General features: G+C 46.8%; 1 long non-coding RNA gene across 2 annotated transcripts in view; it reads left to right on the top strand.

Annotated features, from left to right (window-relative positions):
• The window catches only part of LOC132646787 (uncharacterized), a 39,403-nt gene that overhangs the window by 6,527 nt on the left and 10,835 nt on the right, over positions 1–22,041 (top strand). Inside the window, exons 2-3 of one of the 2 annotated variants that reach the window (XR_009585039.1) lie at positions 12,912–13,148; positions 16,852–17,118. This is a non-coding gene — a long non-coding RNA (uncharacterized LOC132646787). Of the gene's footprint in view, positions 1–12,911; positions 13,149–16,851; positions 17,119–22,041 lie in introns of those variants that run through there. The other variant, XR_009585040.1, reaches the window with a different exon arrangement.

Below are 22,041 nucleotides of genomic sequence, written 5' to 3'. Positions count from 1 at the left end.
TGGGCCTGTCAAATGAAATGTCGTTGCTCCTAGTTATTTTTGGCTCTTTGCCCTTCTGCATAGGTGCGTGTTCAGCTCAATTCTTCCCTTGCCCTGAGCAGGGGAAACAGGCAGCTTCCCTTAGCCAAGCCTTTCCTAGGTCAGGAGTACCTGCGCTTTCAACAGCAGCTCTCAACAGCAGTTTTCTGTGCTGCATAAGGGTTGTTTGGGCAGAGCACAGGTGAGCTAACTGGAGAAACCTTCTCTGCCTTCTTTGGACCACCGAAGAGTTTTATGGGCTGAACATCCCCGGGCAGGCAGATCAGGTGTCCACAGCCTCATCATGCTTCCTGCCCTGACAAGCATGCTTTCAGATTCTTCATCCATCTTCGTGGGTACTCAGGATAAGATAGAGGGAGACACTGAAGGCTCAGAGAGAGCACAGAAACATCAGAGTACCCGGGCAAGATACCCAGGATTCGGAAAGACGAGGGCTTGTGTCTGTAGGTGTCCTCGGGTGAATGAGTTGAGAGCGTGTGTGTGAGAAAGGAGTGCAGTGCAGAGAGGCTGAGCTGAACACATAGATGTTGTTGGGACCCGGTGGAAACGGAAAGCAATCTGCACCCAGGAGACAGGGAGGCTCGGCACAAAGAGATCGAGTGTACGTGAGAGACCCCAGGAAAGCAGGATGTGCCTACAAGTCACGGCTGTGTTTCATAACCAACCCTGCAGTCCTCCAGCAGCCATTAGCATGGATTTGGGGCTCCTGGTTTATTGGGGATGTACTGGATCAAGCCAAAGAAAACTGCAACAGCAGCTAGGCAGACACTGGCTGACAAGCTCCACAGCACATCAGGAAAAGCTGAGAAAGTACGAGATCTGAGTCCTCTCAGCAGCACCTCTCTCTACTCCTTCCCACCGAGACACATCTTCCACCTTCTTATCAAACATCCTTTTGATACACTCATTCACTGAATCCACGCGACAAGCCCCGGAAGCCGGCTCCACCATGATCATCAATTTTATTTTACAGATGAGGAAATGAAGGTACATGAAAAGTCCCAGGCCACAACCGGGAGGCGGCATAGCTAGTTTGAATTGGAGGCACTTATTTATTTATCAGTTATTAGCATCACTGTGGTCCTGGGGGTTGAGCCAAGGGTGCTGTGTGTGCAGTGCAAGCATATACCACCCAGCTGCATCCCAGTTTCACTCCAGGCAGTTTTATTCAAGGCCTAGTGCTCCCCCACTGGCGTGTCAGATCACGCCGTGAGGGACTAACACGCAGGCATCCAGGCTCTGCTCAGAATGTAAGGTCCACCTGGATTCTGGACTTAGATCTCTTCCACTTCTTCACTAGCTGCTGGGGAGCATAGGCTGCCATGGCAGACAGCGCTTTCCAAGGCCCCAGCTGACCGCTGCCTGGCTGCGTTACCTTAGTCAGGCACTAATAATCATTGAACCTCAGTCCTCGTGTCTGTAAGACTGGGAACAGAGCAGCTGGCCTGCCTGCTTACATACTATCGGGAAGGCCAACTGAGGTAGCATTTGGCACATGGCACACGGCATATTGACAGGCCCTGGATAAGAGGAAAGCATTGCTTGTGTGTGCTCACTCACCATCGTCCCCTGAAGGCTCAGAGAGAAAGATGCATGGTTTCCAAGACCCTGGAAGATAGACAAAGATACATAAAAGCCACTGGCCTCCCCAGATGACTCTACCTGTGCAGCACAGCCCTGCTATAATGCTGTGGGAAGTCTGTCCTCATGGAGATGCCAGGTATGGCGTGGGAGCTGCTGTGGCTACCGCCGCTCAGTGAGGAAGCTCTAGCTGGCCACACAGAGGGAAGGAGCGGCGGGCGGCTGATCTCCAGTCAGCCTCGCTGTCCCAGCCCAGCTGCTGAGGGTGAGTGAGCGTACCATCTCCAACACCCAAGAGTCCCAGGAAAACTACTCAGCAAAGTCTTCTCCATCTGCTGACCCATGGAAGATAAAAATAATTGTTCTTCTGAGTCAGTTTTGGAGGTATATGTGTCATTTTGTGGGCAGTTTGCTCATAGCGATAGATAAAACAGAATGCTGAGTTAATTGGTATTTTTAACTGAAATGTATTGTTAGCTCGGAGCTTCCTAGCATGCAAAGCAAAAAGAGGAGCAAGATGGATTAGCTGCTTCCATTGCCTTGAAGTGTTATGATCTATATGAATATAGAGCGGATCCATTTTATTGTAGTCAAGCCAACATGAAAATTACAACCACTTCCATTACACGAGCCTCTGCTGTGTTTACCAGAATCACATACAGCTCAGTCCTCAGATTCTGGAACCTATCACATGGAGGGCAAACCAAAGAATCACAGTTATCACAGAGAAGGAACTGTCCCTGTGTCTGGGTAAATCTACCAGATCAGCTCAAGCCTTTCTTCCCCTTTGTTTGGTTTTCAGCATTTCTTGTGCCTCCTGCTTCAGACTCATCCCAAATTAAGTCACAAATAGGCTCAGTGACTTCGGGGTCCTAAGCAGGCAGAATTAATGACGAAAATAGAAGTGCTGAAAATAGTGGAAAGCAAAGCAGATTGGATGATTTATTCAAACCTTGAGGAGAAATGACTCTTCAGCCCAGAACTGAAATTTAGACCTGAGCTTGGTAATCAAGTAGGATGCACCTCTTTCAAGAATTAACCCCAAAAAGGAGAAGGGAGAAAAACAGAAACTCTGCGTGGTGTCCCTTGTGTATGTATGTTAGTGCTTTGAGAAGCTCCTGGCACTTCTTAAAGCTGTTCTTCAGGAAGTGACCTTTGAGGTCAGAGAGGTTAACAGCTGGAGTCTGTGAGAACAGAGAACCAGATAGCATCTGGTTTGTACTCTCCTCGCCACGGCTCTGGCGATGAGCATACCTTGCCTGCTGGTCTCGTTCTTAGGTGCCCAGGTGGTCACTCTTTTCCCCTTGGATTCTAACCAGACCCTGGTGACTGTTGGGAGGTAAGAGAATTGTCTTGTGTGCCTCAGCTTCCCTGTCTCAACCCACTCACCTCATTGGTTTTTACTCCCTAACGTGGCCTTCAGGGCTTTCCTTCAGCTGACACACACCCCAGGCTCAAGCCCCGCTGAGTGCCTGGCTCTGAGTTTGCATCACCGGTTTCTCATCTCAAGACAGTTGCATCTGTGTTTTGATTCGTTCTTCAACACATCTATGAAGTCGGTTGCTGTGGTTGAATCGTGGTGCCTACAACGAGACAAAGGAGTCCCAGCTCCCCATCACACATGTGGGGATGGCTGTGTTTGGAAATAAGAGCTATGTGATGGAGTAAAGGTAAAAGGAGGTCAAGGGTGGGCCCCAACTCAGTGACTGGTGGCCTGATAAGAGGAGGGACACGTGGCCATAGGTGTGCACAGGGGAGTGACAAGAAGACATGGGGAGAATGGCCATGAACAGGAGGGAATGAGGTCAGAGTTGTAAGGCAAAGAGAACCACAGCAGTAGGGAGGGACTCTCTCTGGAGAGCTGGGAAGGAACACAGCCTCACACAGCTTTACCAGGGCCTTGGGTTTGGATGTTCATCTTCCTGAAATTCAGGAGTATAGTCTTCTGTGGTTTTTTCTTTGAGACGGAGTCCCCTGTATCCCAGGTTTTCCTCCTACTCTGTGTAGCCGAAGGTGACCTTCAACTCTTGACCTTTCTACTCTCAACTCTCAAGTGCTGAGATTACATACATACTCCATCACACCTCATTTGTGCTGTGCTGGGGGGGGGGAGGCTGACCCCAAGACTCATGATGCTAGACAAACTCTCTACAAACTGAGCCACATCCCAGCTCCAAATTCCCCTTGTTCCAGAATATGGTATTTTACTTCAGAAAAATCTAGAAAAGTAGCATTATAGCTAAGTTAGATGTGAATGTCCTGGTTTTAAATCCAGTGTTGTTGGGTACTTACTATGCCCCAGGCTTGGTGCTAAACTCTGGAACCCAACTCAAGACTGTAAAATAATACAAAGCAAGCAAAAGTTCCTAAGCCAGCTAGTGACTTTCTGAACTTACTACAGAATGTGCTCTGGGCACCAGGGTTTCCAGCCTCCTCACACCCTGTGTATCACCAATGCCTGATTTGTGTCAGTGTCTGCTTTGAAGTGACCTTGGGGAGCTAAGCCAGCCCCTGGTTTTGCAGCCTTTGAACTAAGGTTGAAGGGGTCCTGCTCTCAGTCAAAGGGTGACATTGGGCTTGACCATCTCTTTCTGCTTATTCATGTTGTAAGTAAACTCAACACAAATAAATGCTAAGTTACATGTGACTGGTAAAAGCAGCTTCCTCCCAGCCTGGGGTCTCAGGACAGAGAGCAATGCCTCCAATGAGAGACATGACTTCCAGAAAACAGCACTGGAAGAGATGAGCAGAGCTGGGTTTTTCACTCATCCTCTATCTCAGAACCCATCAGAAGTGTCCATGAGGGTTCAATATAGGGCTGGCTCCTAAGAGAATTCTGGAAATGGGCCAAGGAAGGTCTCGCTCTCCTATATGCTTTGAGAGGCCATGAAATCTGCAACTGATACCCTCCCTGCTGCAGAAGGAGTCACTGGCCTCATTATATGCATGTATCACTACTGCTGTTTGAAACTCCAATACTGCTGAACAATTCAGAAATAGATCCATTATGGGTCTGCTTTTGCCCCAGGGCTTTAACACAGGTCACCAGAAAATCCAAGGTTTCACAGTCAGTCTAACTCTTAAGAGGGTAAGTAGAAAAAAAAAGCATAAAAAAATAAATAAATCCTCTGCAGCACTTCCTTCCCTACCCCAACCCCAGCCTACTGGGAACCCCTCTTCACTTCTCGGCTGCTTTGGAATAAATAGCTCTTTAGTTGAACTTGAAATCTAAATTCTCTTCAGCTATTAATTGATAAGAGCATCTCCTTTTACCTCTTGTGCTCTGAAGTAAGATTAGACTGTAAATAAACTAGGTCAGGTTTAGCAAGACAGATGTGAACAAGTCTCCTCATTCCTCTTAATCTTAAAGGAATAACCAGGGTCTGAACATCACCATTCAATGAGCAGTTATGTCTCTGCTCCTTCAGACTGCAGCTAAGTCAGTGAATGTTCCTTCAGGAGAACCCACCAGACCTGCAAAACTCACCTGGCCGGCTTGGTATTCATTGTCAGACTAGATGGGATCTCTTACATGGGAGAGATGGGGTGGGAAAATAGGAGTTTCCTGGGCTACCCATAACCACCATGTATTCAGCACTTTGTGAGCCTGGCTTCTCATTTGCACAGCACATTAGAATCATTACCTAATTATTAATCTCACCCTAGAGCTCTTCAGAGCTTATGATGCCCATAGAAATTAATGAAGGCTTTTACCTATAGATCTGGGACTGAGTCACTGAGATTGACAGAAGTATGGTAGATAGGGTAAAACTGTGGGAAGTGAAAGGACAGGAAGATGGTGATGATGATGGTGATAGAGGAAGGGAGAGGAAGGAGAATGGAGACAAGAATGTAACTTCAAACACCTCATTAGGAAAATGGGGCAGTTAAGGAAGAACTCACCAAGTAATCTGCTTAAACTTTAATTAATTATTCATTTATATATATTTATGTGGCACACTTTCTCCAGGGAACCCAATGTGCTTTGCAAACATATTAAATAATTAACTCTCGCAAATCTGAGTGAAGTGGAGAAGAAGCAGCAAGACTCTGTAAGTGGACAAGAGGCTTGGAGAAGGACAACCAGAGTTCCCTCTCCTAGAGCAGAAAATCCCCTGTGCCCACACTGAAATCATGCACATGGGGGAACCCCGCTGGGGCTAGTGAGTACCTCAGGGATGCCTTTCAGATCGAGTCCAGATGGAGCAGGTCTTGTTTAGAGAGACAGATGATGATAGATGCATTAGGTAAATAGATAAGCAGATGCAGAAATGCTACTGTCAGAAACCATGGGGAAGAAGAACGCTGTTAGAAGACAGAGTGGAACACATTTTGAAAACATGCTGCCTTGAAGATCAAAGTTAGAAAGCATTTTAAATCAAGAATATCAATGACAGTATTACATAAAGTGGAATTACCAAGGCGGAATGGCAAACAGGGAGCAATAAACAGTCACTAACTTGTGTTTTACCGCATTCTGAGTTCCTAAACTTGTACTCTCTGTGCGCAGTTGACAGGACCCAGGACAAGGTACATGTCTATAATCCCAGCCCTTGGGAGCTTGAGTGGGGGGTGTGCTTGAGATCAGCCTGGGCTACGTGTATACACATCTCACACACCCCTCCATAGTCAGGCAACATCATACCTTTAACAGATTGCCTCAACCCCTTTCTGGAAAGTATAAATGTCTCTGCTAAACCAATGGAGGGCAAACACAGCACAACCGAGCAAAACTTAGTAAATAATAAAAGGACGAGAGACAGTGGCGGCTTGTAGAAAAAGCTGCGCACCAAGAGGCTCGTGCCCGCATGGTCTCCATCCTCTGCTCACCTGCGGCAGCTGACTTCTGCTCACTGCATCTTAAAAGTAGGTAACTGAAACAAGCATACCAGCCCTGGCGAGATCAGGTGAGGAAAGAGGATTTCCTTTTAGCCGGGGAATCAGAGTCCACATTAGATAAGGCTAAGGTCTGGCTGAGTAACTTGCAGAAGTACAGAATGGATGCAAGACTGTGGTCAAAAGGGAGAGAGGGAGATGACCTTTCGCTACCTTCCACTGGGGAATAAGAATCTAAAAAGAAAGGGCCGTGGCAAGGGGAGAAATGTTTTTAAACAAACAACTTTTGTTGCTGTTGAGACAAGGTCTGGCCTCGATCGCTCCACACAGAAAAGGGTGACCCTGACCACGTTAAAAATATATGACTATTACATTATTTATGTGTGAGTATGAGTACACACATGCCACAGTGCCCTTGTGGAAGGCAACTTCCTACAGTTGGTTCTCTGATTCCACATTGCTTCGCTTTGCTTTGTTTGTTTATTTTGTTTTCCAAGACAAGGCTTCTCTGGGTAGCCCTGGCTGAACTGGAACTCACCGTGTAGACCAGACTGGCCTTGAACTCAGGGATCTGCCTGTCCCTACTTTCTGAGTGCTAGGGCTAAAGGGCATGTACCACCTGGCTTTCCACCTTGTTTTTGAGGTTTTGGTTTCTGCTTCACTGTCTACCCCAGACTAGCCCATGAGCTCCTGTCTCCACCTCTCATGTTACCACAGACGTGCTGGGATGCACATCACTACGTGTGGCTCTTTCGCACGTGTTCCTGTGATCAAACTCACTTTCACTCACTGAATCATTGTGTTGTTCTTCATCTCTCAATCTTCTGCCTTTATTTCCCAAGTGCTGGCATTACACAAAGCGAACAGGCCTGGCTGGAAACACTCTTCCTCCTCAGCTAACTCATCTTAGGATCCTTACTTCTACTATATCAAGTTTTGTTTTATTGGGTATTTTTTTTAAGACTCTCTTTCTCTCTGTCTCCTCTGTCTCTCTGTCATGCCCCCCTCCCCTCTCATAAGTGACTTAGTGTACAGAATAGATTGATTTGAGCCCAGGCTCCACCAATTATTAATCAAAGGCTGTGAGTCGTCCTGACCTTCTAAGTCAGCTTTATCCATTGAAAATGACAGCAGCCACTTTCAGGATTGCCGTGCGAATCACTTCAAAAACTGGCCAAGGAAGCGCTTGGTGAGATACACAAATTCACTGGGTTTTTAGTGGTTTTTTTTTTTGGACTGAGATGAAAGATTCATTGTTCAGGCACAAAACTCTTACAGCCTCTTCCTTAAGACACATATCACATATTCCTGCTAGAATATGCATCATTCTAGAATCACACTCTACTTTAAAGGATCTATTGTTTGTTTTGTTTTTCAATTTATTTGCCTCTTGTACTAAACCCGGTTTTAGTTGGCTAATTTCAGCTTAGTCCGGGATCATTCTTTAGCCCTAATGTAAGCCTACACTTTCCTGCTGAAGCTTCCCGTGATGTGAATAGCAGAGAACCAATAAGTACATGAATAACAGAGAACCACAAATTACGACCACCAAAAAAAAAAAAAAAAAAAAAAAAACAAACCACCTCTCAATAATGCTCCTCCCAAACATAGACTGAAAATGCATGCCGGCTGCCTGGCTGTTTCTGCTATAGCTTATGTTCAGGTCCATCTAGGCTTCCTAACTCTGTTCATATTTTTATAGATGCTGTTGTCTGCATGTGCTGTCATAAGGCTGAGTCTGAAGCCTCCCCCGAGGTGATGGTATTGGGAGGTGATTTGGTCCTGTTGGCACAGCCCTCAGGAACCACATTAGGAAGTGACCCCAAAAAGCTGTACCCTACCTTTCCTAGGAAGACTTATGGAGAAGGCGTCCTCTATTAGCCAGGAAGTGGATTCACTGGACACCAACTACGCACGCACTTGGACTGCTGCTACTCAAACCGGAGAAGTGAATGTCTTCCGTTTATAAGCCACCCTGTCTGGGACTTGTAACTTGAGCTGACCAAGATGGGTAGACATTGCTTATACGTTTTAATCCAACATGAAAGCTTTTGCAAGTGGCAAAATCCATGGTACTATTGATAATTTAAGGTGAAACTTTATTATTCATATAGTTGATCTATTTTGAAAGATTCATCTTTTATACGTATAGCTATATATACAGAAAATTATCATCTATCATATGTAGCTATGGCCTATCTCTATCATATCATCTACCTATCTACCTGTGTGTATCATCTATCTATCTATCTATCTATCTATCTATCTATCTATCTATCTATCTATCCATTCTTCCATCATCTATCATCTTATGGCTTGACTTACCTATACCTCCTCCCAGTATGCCAGCTTTAAATGTATTGTGGTTATCCATGCCCAAGCGGCACTTCTTCTCCATCCTGCATCTGCCTACTTAACCCATATAATAAAAGAAGTAGGCAGTATACTAAGAAAGGCCTGGTGGGCTCAAGGAGGAAAAGTAATGGCCCTCAGCCGACAGCGCTGCATCCCCCAATTGCAATCTCATTAAACGCTACATATGCTGGGGAGGCATTCAGCCACTGCTTTTAGTTTTATTTTCAGAAAAAGGACAGTGGCAATCCAGAGAGATTTGCCATTTTTTCAAGGTCACACACGGACAGCATGGTAAAGAGGTAGAAAGCCGGCCGTCTCCTGTCCGCGCTCAGAGCACCGCCTGGGCAGTGATTTCTGTCCGAGCGGAGGACGCCGGGCAGCTGACCTCTGTCAGAGAGCCTCACTCTCTTGGGAAATTTTACAGGGCCTTTCCAATTCCTCCACACCACAGTTAAGCATCCAAATGATTCCATTACAGCTTTTAATACCCTTCCGTCTCCCAACAAATCGAGGCAGAGAAATATGTAAAGTCTCCAGGGGAAACAGCCAACCATTTCCTTTCCTATTTCTCTGTGAATGAAGCAATTGCTGGACTTTTCTTTTTTTTTTTTTCTTTTTTTCTTAACTTTAAATTAAAACGCTGACCTGTGGAGTCTTGAGCTCCAAGTTTCTCAATAAATAGAGAGGGAGCCATTAGAAGCAGGGTAAGGTGGAGCCAACTACATCCACATGCTCTGTGTCTGAAGACTTTGAGGAAGAAGGTTGGTCTCAGCTTGAAATGTCTGAGCGCATTCCACAGGGGATAAAAATTCTAATTTGAAACAGTCCTTGGGCTGAGAAGATGCTTGGCTGACAAGCATTTGTCATATAAGCATGAGGATTTAGGTTTGGTGCCCAGAACCCATGCAAAAAAGAAAAAAAAAAAAAGTTGGATGTGGTGGCACATGGGGTAATCTCAGGGAGCACAGAGACAGGAGGGTTCCCGGAGCTCAAAGCCAGCCCTGCCAGGCAAATCTACAAGTTCCACGTCTCAACAACAAGGTAGAGAGTAACTGAGGGAAACCTGAGGCCGACCTCTGGCGTCCACAGGCACGGGCATGCACACATGCCTCTCCACTCTTGTGCACCTCGACTACACATGCGCATCTGGACACACACACATACACGCAGAGAGACAGTCTTGCCCCTCACTGGTCTTTGTTCTGTAAGATCCTCACAACAGGTTTGCGTTAACTATAGAGTCTCTATCACAACGATTCGGAAGTGGGCGAGTTCTGCCACCCCAACAACCATGTCACAAGGTATGCAGAGATTTGGGGTAGTCACAGCCTGGGCTAGGGATGTCGCCTGAGGGTCATGAGTGTTGTTAAACATCTCCCGGAGCATAGTATGATCTGATCAAAACACAAGTGACACCGAGGACTCTCTGTCTCAGTCTCCCTGTCTGTCTTTCTTTCTCTCACTCTCTCTCCCCCCCCTCGTGTATACGTGTGTATGTTACAGGTCCGTGTGCTCACCTAAGATTGCATGCACTTGTGGAAGCCAGAAGCCCACATCAAGTATCTTTCTCTGTGATTCTCCACAGGGTTCTGGCTCTCCTGGAACTCTGTAGAGGGGGCTGGCCTCGAGCTCACAGAGATCTGCCTGCCTCTGCTTCTTGAGTGCTGGGATTGAAGGCATGCGCCACCACTACCCGGCCCTCTCCTTGTTTTTAAGATAGGGTCTTTCTCTGAATGTAGAACTTGTCATTCGGTTAGGCTGTCTGTCCAGGGAGCCCCTAGGATCTACCTGCCTCTGCCCTGTCAGCGCTGGGGTTCCAGGCTCGCACTCTCATGCCCAGCTTTACCTGGAAGCTGCAGATCCAAACTTAGGTCCTCATCTTTTCACAGGAAGCGCTTTACCCACTGAGCCCCCTTCCCAGCAGCCCCAGCCCTGTGTCTGCCCCCATTGCCGTAGCGCCCACCTTTGGCAGATGCTGAGCACATTACGGTGTGTTCTGCCCTGTCAGGATTACTACAATGCTAGCATGCTGGACGCTGCAAACACTTGAACCAAAAAGATTTTTTTCCACATCTTTGAAACCTGCAAATGTTGAATACCTAGGCTATGAAAAGCTATTATGGTATAATTTATTATTAGTTTTATACATTGAGTCAAGAGCATTTATGTTTTGAAGCCTTGGAACATACAGGGAACCCATTACCTTTCGGGAGAGAGATAATGCCAGCTGGTTGGATGCCTCGTGTTCTATTAACATTGAAACCAGGCTTCCCTGTCAGGCCATTCCGGGTAAACGAATTCAGATCTGCGAGCAGTGAGCATGGGCTTCCAGCCCAAATGGCTCTCTGTGTGTAGAGGAGAAGGGAGATCCAGACCGCTGGAGCATGTCTTTCACCACCCGGGAGCATCCTTCCCATTAGCCGCTCAGACCTGGGAGATCAGCTAACAGCTGTCAGGGGACACCTGCAATCGAGTCAGACAGGAAAACATTCTACAGCCCTGAGTCTCGCGGGCACTCTGTGAAACTGGATCCCTCCCCATCTCCTGCCTGCCTGTCTTTCTAGCTACCTCAGCTTGCCTAGGATGACAACAAAGCTTCTTTAGGACCCACAGGTCTTGCCTCCTCCCACCTGCTCTTCCCACACAGCCTTTGTGCCTTCCCAAAAGTTGCGCTCCATCACCAAAGGGCCTTTGCACAAGCTGCTCTTGTTTCTCCAAGCTTCCTCTCCTCCATTGTTAATGCACCTGCTCACCTCGCCAAGGTCAGCTGGGCCATCACTTCCTCACAGACGCTTCCGAGGCTCCTTGGCACTGCCACACAGGTTCTTCCTTCAGCTCCCTCATGCTGGTGCAGTTTTATAATTATGTGTGTGTTGTTGGCTTGGAGTCTGGCTAGGATGCATCACAGTACCCTAAACCACCATGCTCAGCCGTATCTGCATACGGTGGGGGCTGAGAAGCCGTTTCTGAACCATTTGATTTTTAAAAATCACTTTTCATTTTTGGTTCAGGTGTGTGTGTGTGTGTGTGTATGTGTGTGTGTGTGTGTGTGTGTGTGTGTCAGAAGACAAACTGGGAGTGTTGATTCTTCCCTTCTGCCATGTGAAGCCTTGTGTCTCACTGCTGGGCTGTTTTCCTGGACCGTAAACCATTTAAACTTTAAACAAATGAAAAACAAACAAATAAATACAACCATCCCGAGACAACCATCCTGAGACCTACACGCAAGGGCAGAGCACTAGCTGGGAGGCCAAGGGTGCACAGGTCCAGATGACACCATGGGTCATTGGGACTGGTTAGTATATTCCAAGGCACAGGAGGGAAACCTTACCTACAAACCCTAGAATTCAGAAAACACCAGTTTGCCTCCGTGAGAGCATCATTAAGTTAGAAAACGCTCCCGTGTGCAGCTCTAGGGTCAGACTAGCATTTGGATCCTCGGGCAGCATGGCTCAGTTGAGTTCTCTGCACCCCCTCCATGCCTGCTGCTTCCTGGTCACGGAGCATTCACAGCCTTGCTTTACATCCCCCCCCATCGAGGTTAACCTGCCTTCCTGGGCTGTGTGTTGTGCAGTACCCACAAGGCCCGCTCCACCATCTGAGATATTTAAATATGACTTTGAGAAATGAGTCTGTCTTCGATATAAAAGCCCACAGTCGCCACGACAAACATGACTGCAATGTTGAAAATCCCTAAATAAAGAGATGCCACGTTCCCTGCATATTCATGGCTGAAATGAATATTATATATGATGCCTGGTTTTGTGAGCATTTGGATAAAGCAAAGGCGAGAATGCAGATTTACTTATTTTTATCAATGGAAACAACGCCGCTTGACCAGCAGAAAAAGTGCCTCCTTTGGTTTGAAGCACAATGCGCCTGCAGAAGGCAGTTCTGCCTATTAGTCTCTGAGCAAAGCTTTATTTTTATATTATTGTGTCGTTTTATGCACAGTCCCCAAGTGCCTTGTCAATGACAGCCACTCATTAAATCATTTGAACTATCATATAAAAATAAAGATGGATTTTAAGCTACACTGAGCCAAGCAGTTGGTTAGAAAATACTGATTGCTCCCCATGGGGTCTGGGGTATTCTTTCAGGTGATGGAGACTCATAGGAAGAAGCACATGGTCCATTGCCTCAGGAGGACTTAGGGACCAATCCAAGCAACAAACAGAAGAACCTTCAAGCAGAATAAAACTGCTCAGAAAAAAACACTGTCTTTGGAAGGCGGAGTGAAGGTCGGGATAAGCCCAGTTTCAGAGGAAAGCAAGGCAGTGGCAGATGCTGTGGCAGCAGAGGAAAACGCAAGCCGTGAGTGTGGAACAGTTTGGAAGGTGAGACCATCATGGCATGAATACTGAGCATGAGGGACACATGCCTGGGAATCCCAGCACTTGGGAGGCTGAGGCAAGAAGGTTGCTGTGCGTTCAAAGCCACCCTGGGCTACATAGTAAGAACCTGCTTGAAGGTAGGGAGTGGGGAAGGAAGAGGAAGGGAGGGAGGGAGGGAGGGAGGGAGGGAGGGAGGGAGGGAGGGAGGGAGGGAGGGAGGGAGGAAGAAAAAAGAAAATAGGAGAAGGAAGCAAGCAAGGAAGGGAGGGATCAAAGGAAGGAGGGAGGGAGGGAGAGAGGGAGGAAGGAAAAGAGGCAACGGGGAAAGAATGAAATACATTGAACACAGCCCTAAGAGGTCAACCTAGCAAAGGATCACATTTCCTTAACTGGGTACAGGAGAAGCCGCTAGATAAACTTAGAACTCCTACAAGGCTGATTCTCCTTTCTGGGCAAAACTATAAATTTTTAACAAGGACATAAATGTGAGTGTCTCGTGGCAAAGAATAAAGCAAACTCCTGAAAATGTGGAGTAGGAGCCCTTCAGGTAAGGACACGGGCCAATTCCACCACCATGGAAAACTGCTAACCTTGACTGTTCTGGCTGCAGTATGAAATGTCCGCCTCATGCTCGCACAGTTAAATGCTTTTAGTGTGTGCTATTTTGGGAGGTTCTGGAAGCTTTAGGAGGTGGGTGTAGCTGGAGGATGTGGGTCACCGGGTATGGTGCTGGGGTGTGTTATCCTCTCCTCTGCCACGCGAGACCACTGCCACAGTGCACAGAACCCAGGGGCAGCTGGTCCAACGCTCTGAAACAGTGAGCTAGAGTCCGTCTTTTCCCTCTTTAAGACACTGTCAGGAGTTTCGGTCACAGTTATACAAAATGACGAATACACTAACTCAGCTAAAGTGTCTGAAATATATTCACCACTTTACCATCTGCTTACAGATATATATTGTCCAAATTCATGTTCATGACCACCAAGAAAGAGTCACAAGAGTGTTCATGGCAGTGGCATACCAACCACTGTATACAACCTAAACCACTGTATACAACCTACGTGTGTCCATCAAAAATGATATATATAATAAAATAGTGTATAGCACCGAAAATCAGTGTCCTGGAACTACGAATAGAATCATTGATGAATCTCAACCTTTGAGTGAAAGAAATGGTCTGCAAAGGAAATCATGGTGTTTTATTCTATTTAGATGGGGTTTTTTCCTCTTGGTTTTTTGAGACAGGGTTTCTCTGGGTAGCCCGGGCTGTCCTGGAACTCACTCTGTAGACCAGGTTTGCCTCAAACTCAAAGGTGTGCTTCACAAGTGCTGGCATTAAAGACATGTACCACCACACCTAGCTATTTAAAAATTTGTTTATTAATTAACAAAGAAAAAAAATAGTATCCCCAGCCAGAACTTCATCTGGGGAGAAGACAGTGAGGCCTGGAACAGCTGGGGTGCATTTGGGCCATTTGCATATCTCATCTCCATGTTTTGTGAGGGTTCACCTGGCTGTATGCCTTTCTGTGTGCATTGCTTTTTAGACTGTGTGTTCGTTTTTATTATTGAAGTCATATTTCAATAATCGGAAAACTTTTGTTTAAAGCATGGAAAAACAAAACCATTAGTATTCAAGGAAATACATTGCTTAGGGATGGGACTACCTTCCAACCGGCTGCCTCAGGCAAGCAGATGTGCTCATCCTGTGTGGCCTCATTCAAAAGCCATTGGCACAGTGATTGGTAGTACGTGTGCATGTGCGTACATGTGTGCATGCATACATATGAGTGCATGTGTATGCACATGTATGCATATGAGTTCATGTGTGTACACATGTGTGCATGCGGTGTGTACATTCGTGTGATATAAGACCTGGGAGCTGGAAGGCAAGTAGGAACACATCAAGTCTCTCTCTCTCTCAGCCTGGAGGTGAAAGACGGTGGGGTCCATCGGGACACTATTCCCTGGCGATTGTGCCAAATATAAACACTGTTTTTGCCTGCAGATGGGGGTCTGGGGAGAAGAGAAGCCAGAGGGCAGAGCTGGAGAAGCCATGACATGCATTCACTAGCCAACATATTTTAGGGCGGCTGCATAACTAACAATATAACATCTACCGGTATCTGCTCTACCTGACTGTGGCACCTATGTTGTACATATCTGCTGCATTCACTGTACCTGCCATCTGTGGCAGGGCTCTGGCGTCGTCTTCAGGGACCCCACAGAGAGCAACAGAGTGGCCTGCCAGACCTGCCTGCTTCTGGTACTCACGCTCTGTTCTATCTGTCCTCTACCACTGACTTCATAACACCAGTTGGAAATGACCACTTCATAAAGGCAGCAATACAAGGGGCTCAGTGCACACCTGAAATCTCAGCATTCAGGAGGTAGGGGTAGCTGGCTTTCTGTCAACCAGAATTACATAGCAGTTTCAGGCCAGCCAGCCAAAGCTACACAATGAGTCTTGTCTCAGGGGAAAAAAGGGGGGGGAAAGGAGAAAAATAAGGAAGCTCCTCTAAATTTTCTGGAACAATCAAAAAGGACAAAAATTACCTTGGAAAATGAAAAGGCAATGGTCAGCAATGTGTCTCATTAAATCAAAAATATCTTGGATCCTGTATATTAGTCTCCATTGCAAACACTCAGCTCAGCAGTGAAGTAGCCATAGCAGTTATCAGGGATACATTTGTCCCAATAAAACTTTATTTGCAAAAAAAAAAAAAAAAGCATTGGTTCAAACATGACCCATTAGCTTTAGTTTGCAGATCCCTGTTCTGAGGTGCAATTATACCTCAGGACTAAGTGAACACCCTCAGGAGGTAGGTTAAATCTTCTGAGCCCTTGAGACAAACGACAGTGACAACACCAGATAGCACACTTGATGTGCACCCCATTGAGTGGCTCTTCCATGCAGCCCAGAGGCCGTCAGAGCAGCCCTGGCCTGGGAACGCTCTGGCCACAGCTCTCCTCTGTTTCTGCTGCCTGAGCAGAGCCAAGCCTCTGACCCTCTCCCTGCATGGCTGCCCTTCCCCAAGGAATCCCTCTTTCCTGCTTCCAAATGTGCTTTCATCTTTCAAGAGATCCTTCAAGTGTCTCTGCCTTGAATTTTCCCAGGCACCCCTGGGCTGGGTTGATAGCCCCTCTTCCATATTCCCACAGCACTTTGAACAGAAGCACACTTCATCAATACAGCTTCAGCAACCTTTTTCCAATTTATCTCTAATGGCTTAACCTTATCGCGTGTAGTAGTTTTTTTTTAATCTGCTGCTTCCTTGCTGGGTTGTGAACTCCTTTCAAACACAGGCTATGCCTTATTAATCTTTGTTTACTCCGGGGTTAGCTATGGCTCTGGCACGGAGAGGCAGCTGAGCACATGTTTGCACACTTGTTTAACTCACTGTAGAGTCTAGTTGAGCTGGGGCCACTGAGGCTCTGTGGTATGAGTCACAGCGAAGACTGTCTGCTGTTTTCATGAGACACTTCCAGCGAGTTAATAAGCAAGTCTTCCTGACAAGGCATTTGGGAACTGTTCATAAATGATAGGATATTAAAATCAGATCAAGTTCAGAGGTAAATACACAAATCTTTCTTCCACCTATGACCCACACATCCTTCAAATCACACATACACACACACACACATTATTGTTCTAGTTGATTCTACCATTGTGTGCTCTTGGCAAATACATTTTTCTCTTTCATAGGAATCTCATGAACATCTCATTCTCATATTGGATATGGGACCATTGTACATCCTCTTTACAAAATGGCTTTCTGGAGCTTTGTGGATTTATCTCCAGTTCCATTCAGAACACCAACAGGATGGCTTATTTGGAGAAAACCCAGCAACCTCCATGTTTGGCTACAGTTTTCCAAAGTGCTGGCTGGATGCTCTCTCTAGTGTAACCCAGGCAAGCACAGAGGCCACTGCATGGCAAATGTCCCTGCCCTACTTTTTATTGTTTATTGGGATAAAGAGCAAATTGGTGCATGGTGTATGTCCGTGAAGTTGTCTGTTGACTGGGTTTTCTGTAGTATTTGTTTCTAGAATTCTGTTAGTATAGAAAGGAGTACACAGGAAAAGCAGGTGGAGGGGCTAGGAAGCATGCGTGCATCTGTGAACTGCACACAGCCTCACCCAACAAGGTAAGCGGGTGCTACTTCAAGCTTTCAACTGCCATTACTTCCCTCTGTTCTTGTGGGGTGGTGGCCAGGGTCCGCGGCTTATCTATACCTCTTGCACACAGAACCCTTTATCAGTCACCTGAGGAGAACCAGGGCAAACATCCCCAGGACGTGGCACACCCAGAACTTCCACCCACCCTCCACTCCTTACCACGGTCCCTCTGGCCAGCTTCCCTTGGGTCTCTGGAACTTTCTGAGGCAGATCTCCACCTGTTCTGCTTGCAGCAAGCTTTTCAAGGCCAGGGAGGTCATCAGTTGAGAGGAAGGTTCTCGAGATTGGTTTCTTTCATGCTAGTCCCATATCCTCAGGGACCCCGGGCTCAACAGGGCATAAACAGTAATCAAAGATTATTTTTTTCCTTTACTCATCCAGGTAGAAATTATATAATCAGATGCCACATCTTCTTTTGTCTTTGTTTCTTTAAACCTTCTAGATTGCACTGAGAATTCCTCCAATTTTACTTGGAAATGTTCAAACCTTTGAAGTCAACAGCACCCGCAGCTAATCAGAAAATTATGTGTACATTAGAATACACACCGAGATCTTTAAAAATACAACCTTCAGGAGTTTTTACAGTGTGTGTGTGTGAGAGTGCGTCAAGAGAAACACACACTTACATACATAACCCATCTAATAATCTAGCCTAGCTAGCGAGAGTGCAGACAGGTCTGAGTGTAATTCCAGCAGTAGAAGTCAAAGAACGCACACATGACTCTCCTCTCCCCTCTTCACGTGTGTGTGTGCATAGGCACGTGTGTGCGCGTGCACACACACACACACACACACACACACACACACACGTTCGAGTGTTCTGGGATCCACTGACCATGACCCCTGCCCCTCTCACCCTCAAGCCTCACCGATGTGCACCCACTGCAGAGCAAGCTGATCACAGTTTATAGAACTATATTCTGTGCTTGGACTCTGCTGAGAGGCAGATCTTATGTGCACACACATATACACACAGCGGTAACTGAGTGGCATGACAGATATGTAAATTAGTTTGTGGCAATCATTTCAGGATGTATGTGTAAATCACATTATCATGTTGTGCACCTTGAGTATACAGATTTTATTTGTCAATCATGCTTCACTAAACCTGGAAAAAGTGACAATAGCTGAGGATAAATAGTGAGGGTGGGGAATAACACTTTGCTCAGCCACGACTTGGTGTTCTCTGAGACCAATATGGATTGCAACTGTCTGTGTATGAAGAACCTAGAACTCGGGGGTGGACGGGGTTTGGGCCACAGGCTGGGACCTGTCCACCTCTCAGAAGCAGTTTCCCAAGCCCAAAGGAAACTGGCTTCCCAATGCTCCATCGCTGAGAGGTGGGGCCTTCAAGAGAACACCACACTGCTCTCTCGGGGGACCTGAGTTTGGTTCCCAGCACCCGCCTCAGGCAGCTCACAACCACCCGTAACCTCAGCATCTGGGGATCAGATACCTTCTTTTGGTCTCCAGAGGTGCCAGTCCTTATGTACATATACTGGTGTACAGAAACACACACACACACACACACACACACACACACACACACACACACACACACGAAAGGGCTAAAGTGTAAGCGAAAACAAATCCTGCCTCCCTTCAGTTGCTCCCTGTGAGGTGCTTAAACACAGCAGTGAGACAGGTAGCTGAAGTTAACCACTCACCTGCAAATGGGAGACTCCGTGCAAGCTGTCCCCGGTGGCTCCTTTCCCAGGGAGCTCTTTGTTCTCTGAAAACTAAAACACTAGACCCTCATCGATTTTCTTAGAGAAGACACCATGTAGAATGATGAGTAAATGCCTTGCCTCCAGGCACAAAAACCCACAGTTGGCCACTTCCTGGCTTTGGGGTTTATATTAGTTACTTGGCTTTTCTGAACTCTTCGTTGGGAGAATGTCTTGGCCGGATTCCTGCTGCTATAACACAATATGGCAGACCAGAAAACTGCAAACGGTAGGAATGGTTTCAGTTCACAGTCTGGAAGCTGGAAAATCCAAAGTCAGCTAAGCAGTGGGGGCCTTCTTACTGAACTACAACCTGGTAAAAGAGAGGGTGGCAACATCCTCCCTTTTCTAACTTATTCATTCCTGTAATAACAGTATTAAATCTACTTGTGACAGCACAGGCCTCAAGGCCTAACGCCTCTTAAAGGTTTGCCATTTTAATACTATTAAAATGGCAAGTAAATTTCAACACGCTTTGGAAGGGACGCTTAAAGCACAGCAGGGCACAGTGAAGAAACCTGCGCCCCCATTCACAGATTAGATAAGGCGTACTGAACACTTGGCTCAGGTTGTACACCGCACATGTCTGTCGCTTTGCTCAAACAGACCAAGCCAACGGCCCTGTTTCAGATTAAGCCCTTTCCCTAACAATTTCTGTATTCTTTGAATTCCACAAGGAAACAGTCACTATTGTTATTCCCATTTTACAGAGAGGGTGTATGACTGGCTTAGCTCACACAACCAGTGTGGCACAACCAGGCCACCTGGACCCAAAGGCATGCACCTAACTCCTCTTCGGAGGTGTCATTCCCTTATAAAGCCCTTGGAGAATCAGGAAATCAGTTGGAGAATTCTTTCACCCTCCTGAGCTGCCATGACTGGTTTGGTTGATGCCCCACATCCACCCATTCATTAACTCAGTCTTCCTCCATCCTGAATCATAAGAGTGGTCCACAGAACATCCTGGAGAGATTTCCTCCTGGCTAGGTCCAATCTTTCATGGACACCTGCGTCTTAGAGTAATGGACAGGAAGGAAGCAGGGAAGGGGAGAAAGGTAATATCAGCATGCAGGAGAGGGTCTGGGGAGAATTTCTCCTGCTCCGAAGGCAGCAGCAGCATTAGAGCTGACCTCTTTCTGCTCCCTGTTGCCTGTAAAGCACCAACCCCACCACCAGCAAGGCACTGCCACGGCGAACTGACTCGACTGATTGAAACATGATTGTCCCTCTTAATCAAAGTGATGTCATCCTCTGATTTCAGAAAGTGAGGGATGGTGGAATTAATGACAGCTCGAGTGGGCTTCTAATGGCCCAGGGCTTCGTAGGAGCCCAGGGCTCACAAGCCACTTGCATTTCAATGATGTGCTGTGGGATTTCTGCACTAACAAGGGTGCCATAAGTCTTAATTACCCAGAACCAAGGCCTCACCTTGCTGTGTTTCCCTGGGGAGTTCCACTGAAGTCAGTGAGAGCTTTGCCAGCAGTTCAGCACTGCGAAAACCCGCCTGCAAATGTTTGCAAATTACCCTGAGTGCCTCTGAAGGAAACAGGAGGGAAATATTTATTTTTAGAATGCTGGCAGAGACCCGGCCCTGCCTGGCCTGTCGCATACCTATGTGTGACTCAAATCTCATTCCCTCTGTCTCAGATTAATTCTGCATCGTGGGCCTCTTTCCTCTGTGTTGGATGGAGGCACCTGGTAGGTCTTGCCCTCAGCCTAGCTGCTGGTAATTCGCCGTGCTCCTGCCTCCGACTCCACAGCAATCTCTAGAAAGCCTAATGTGCCTTCCATTAGAGGGCTGACTGGGCCTCCCTTTCCATGAAAGCAGTCTCCCCCGTGCAGAGGACATGGAGTGCCTCCCAACTTGCTCTTCTGTCTCTCTGAAAATTGGTGCTGACAATGCTCCTGCCTAGGCTCCTGCATCTGAGAAACACAAGCCCCCTCCATACACCTCCCCCACCACACACATACACACACACACACACACACACACACACACACACACTTTCACCCTCTGTTATGCTCCCTTCCCCAAGGGACTAGCAATATCCAGGTTTGTTTCCCCCTTTGGGGACAACCTATGTCCACCAAATAAAAGGTCCAGGGGAGTGCAATCTGTACACACACACACACACACACACACTTCTAAGTTCCCATGGGACCATGAAGAAGCCAGACCACATTATACCAAATGGGTTTCACCTGTAAGCCTATCCTCTGAAAAGTGCCCATAGTCCTGTTCTTGGCCAGTGTTTTGGCAACCCACCTGGAGGTGGTTCACCACCCCTACATGCAGAACAGGCTCTTGAAACCGCAGCCTGATCTTATCGCTGCCTTCCTTAAAGCCTACAATGTCACCCATTGTCCAAACTGAAAGACCTGGGTCTTAATCTTCCTGGCACCGTTGCCACCCACCTCACTACTCAGAACATCTGTTATCACACCCAAAAGGTCACTTCCTTCAGGGGCCTGCCCCTCAACACCCTCTATTCTGGACCCTCCCTACAGACTAGAGCCAATCACGAGTTTCACGCTGCTCAGACTGCTGGCCTGTACATGTCTCGGTACTGTTTCAATCTGCCATCACCAGGCGCATGGGAGACCTGTTGTGCCAACGAGTGATTGATAATTATCTGCTGATTGATGAAACTGAATCACAGAACGATTGAACTAGATACTTCATAAATGTTTAATAGTAACAGCCAAATTACAGCCCCAGGTTAATCTTATGTCAATATCTGCCTGTTTATGTCTTATCTTAAATAGAAAGATTCATTGGGCTGATATTAAAATAACAAACTGTCTTTCCACAGACATATGTTCAGGTGGGTGAGTGTCTGGCATGATCAATACACAAATGGAACCTGGGGTTCAGGTTTTCATTTCTTTGAGACCCTGAGCCTGGTAATCAAAGCCTTCCCTGCAAAGCAATCTTCCGCTGAATTTTAAACCGTCCTTCCTCCACGCTGCATGTTCCCAATAACAACAAA

Source organism: Meriones unguiculatus, chromosome 12, assembly GCF_030254825.1.
Source record: "Meriones unguiculatus strain TT.TT164.6M chromosome 12, Bangor_MerUng_6.1, whole genome shotgun sequence".
Taxonomy (NCBI): Eukaryota; Metazoa; Chordata; class Mammalia; order Rodentia; family Muridae; genus Meriones; species Meriones unguiculatus.
This window is presented reverse-complemented; position numbering and strand designations above follow the sequence as displayed.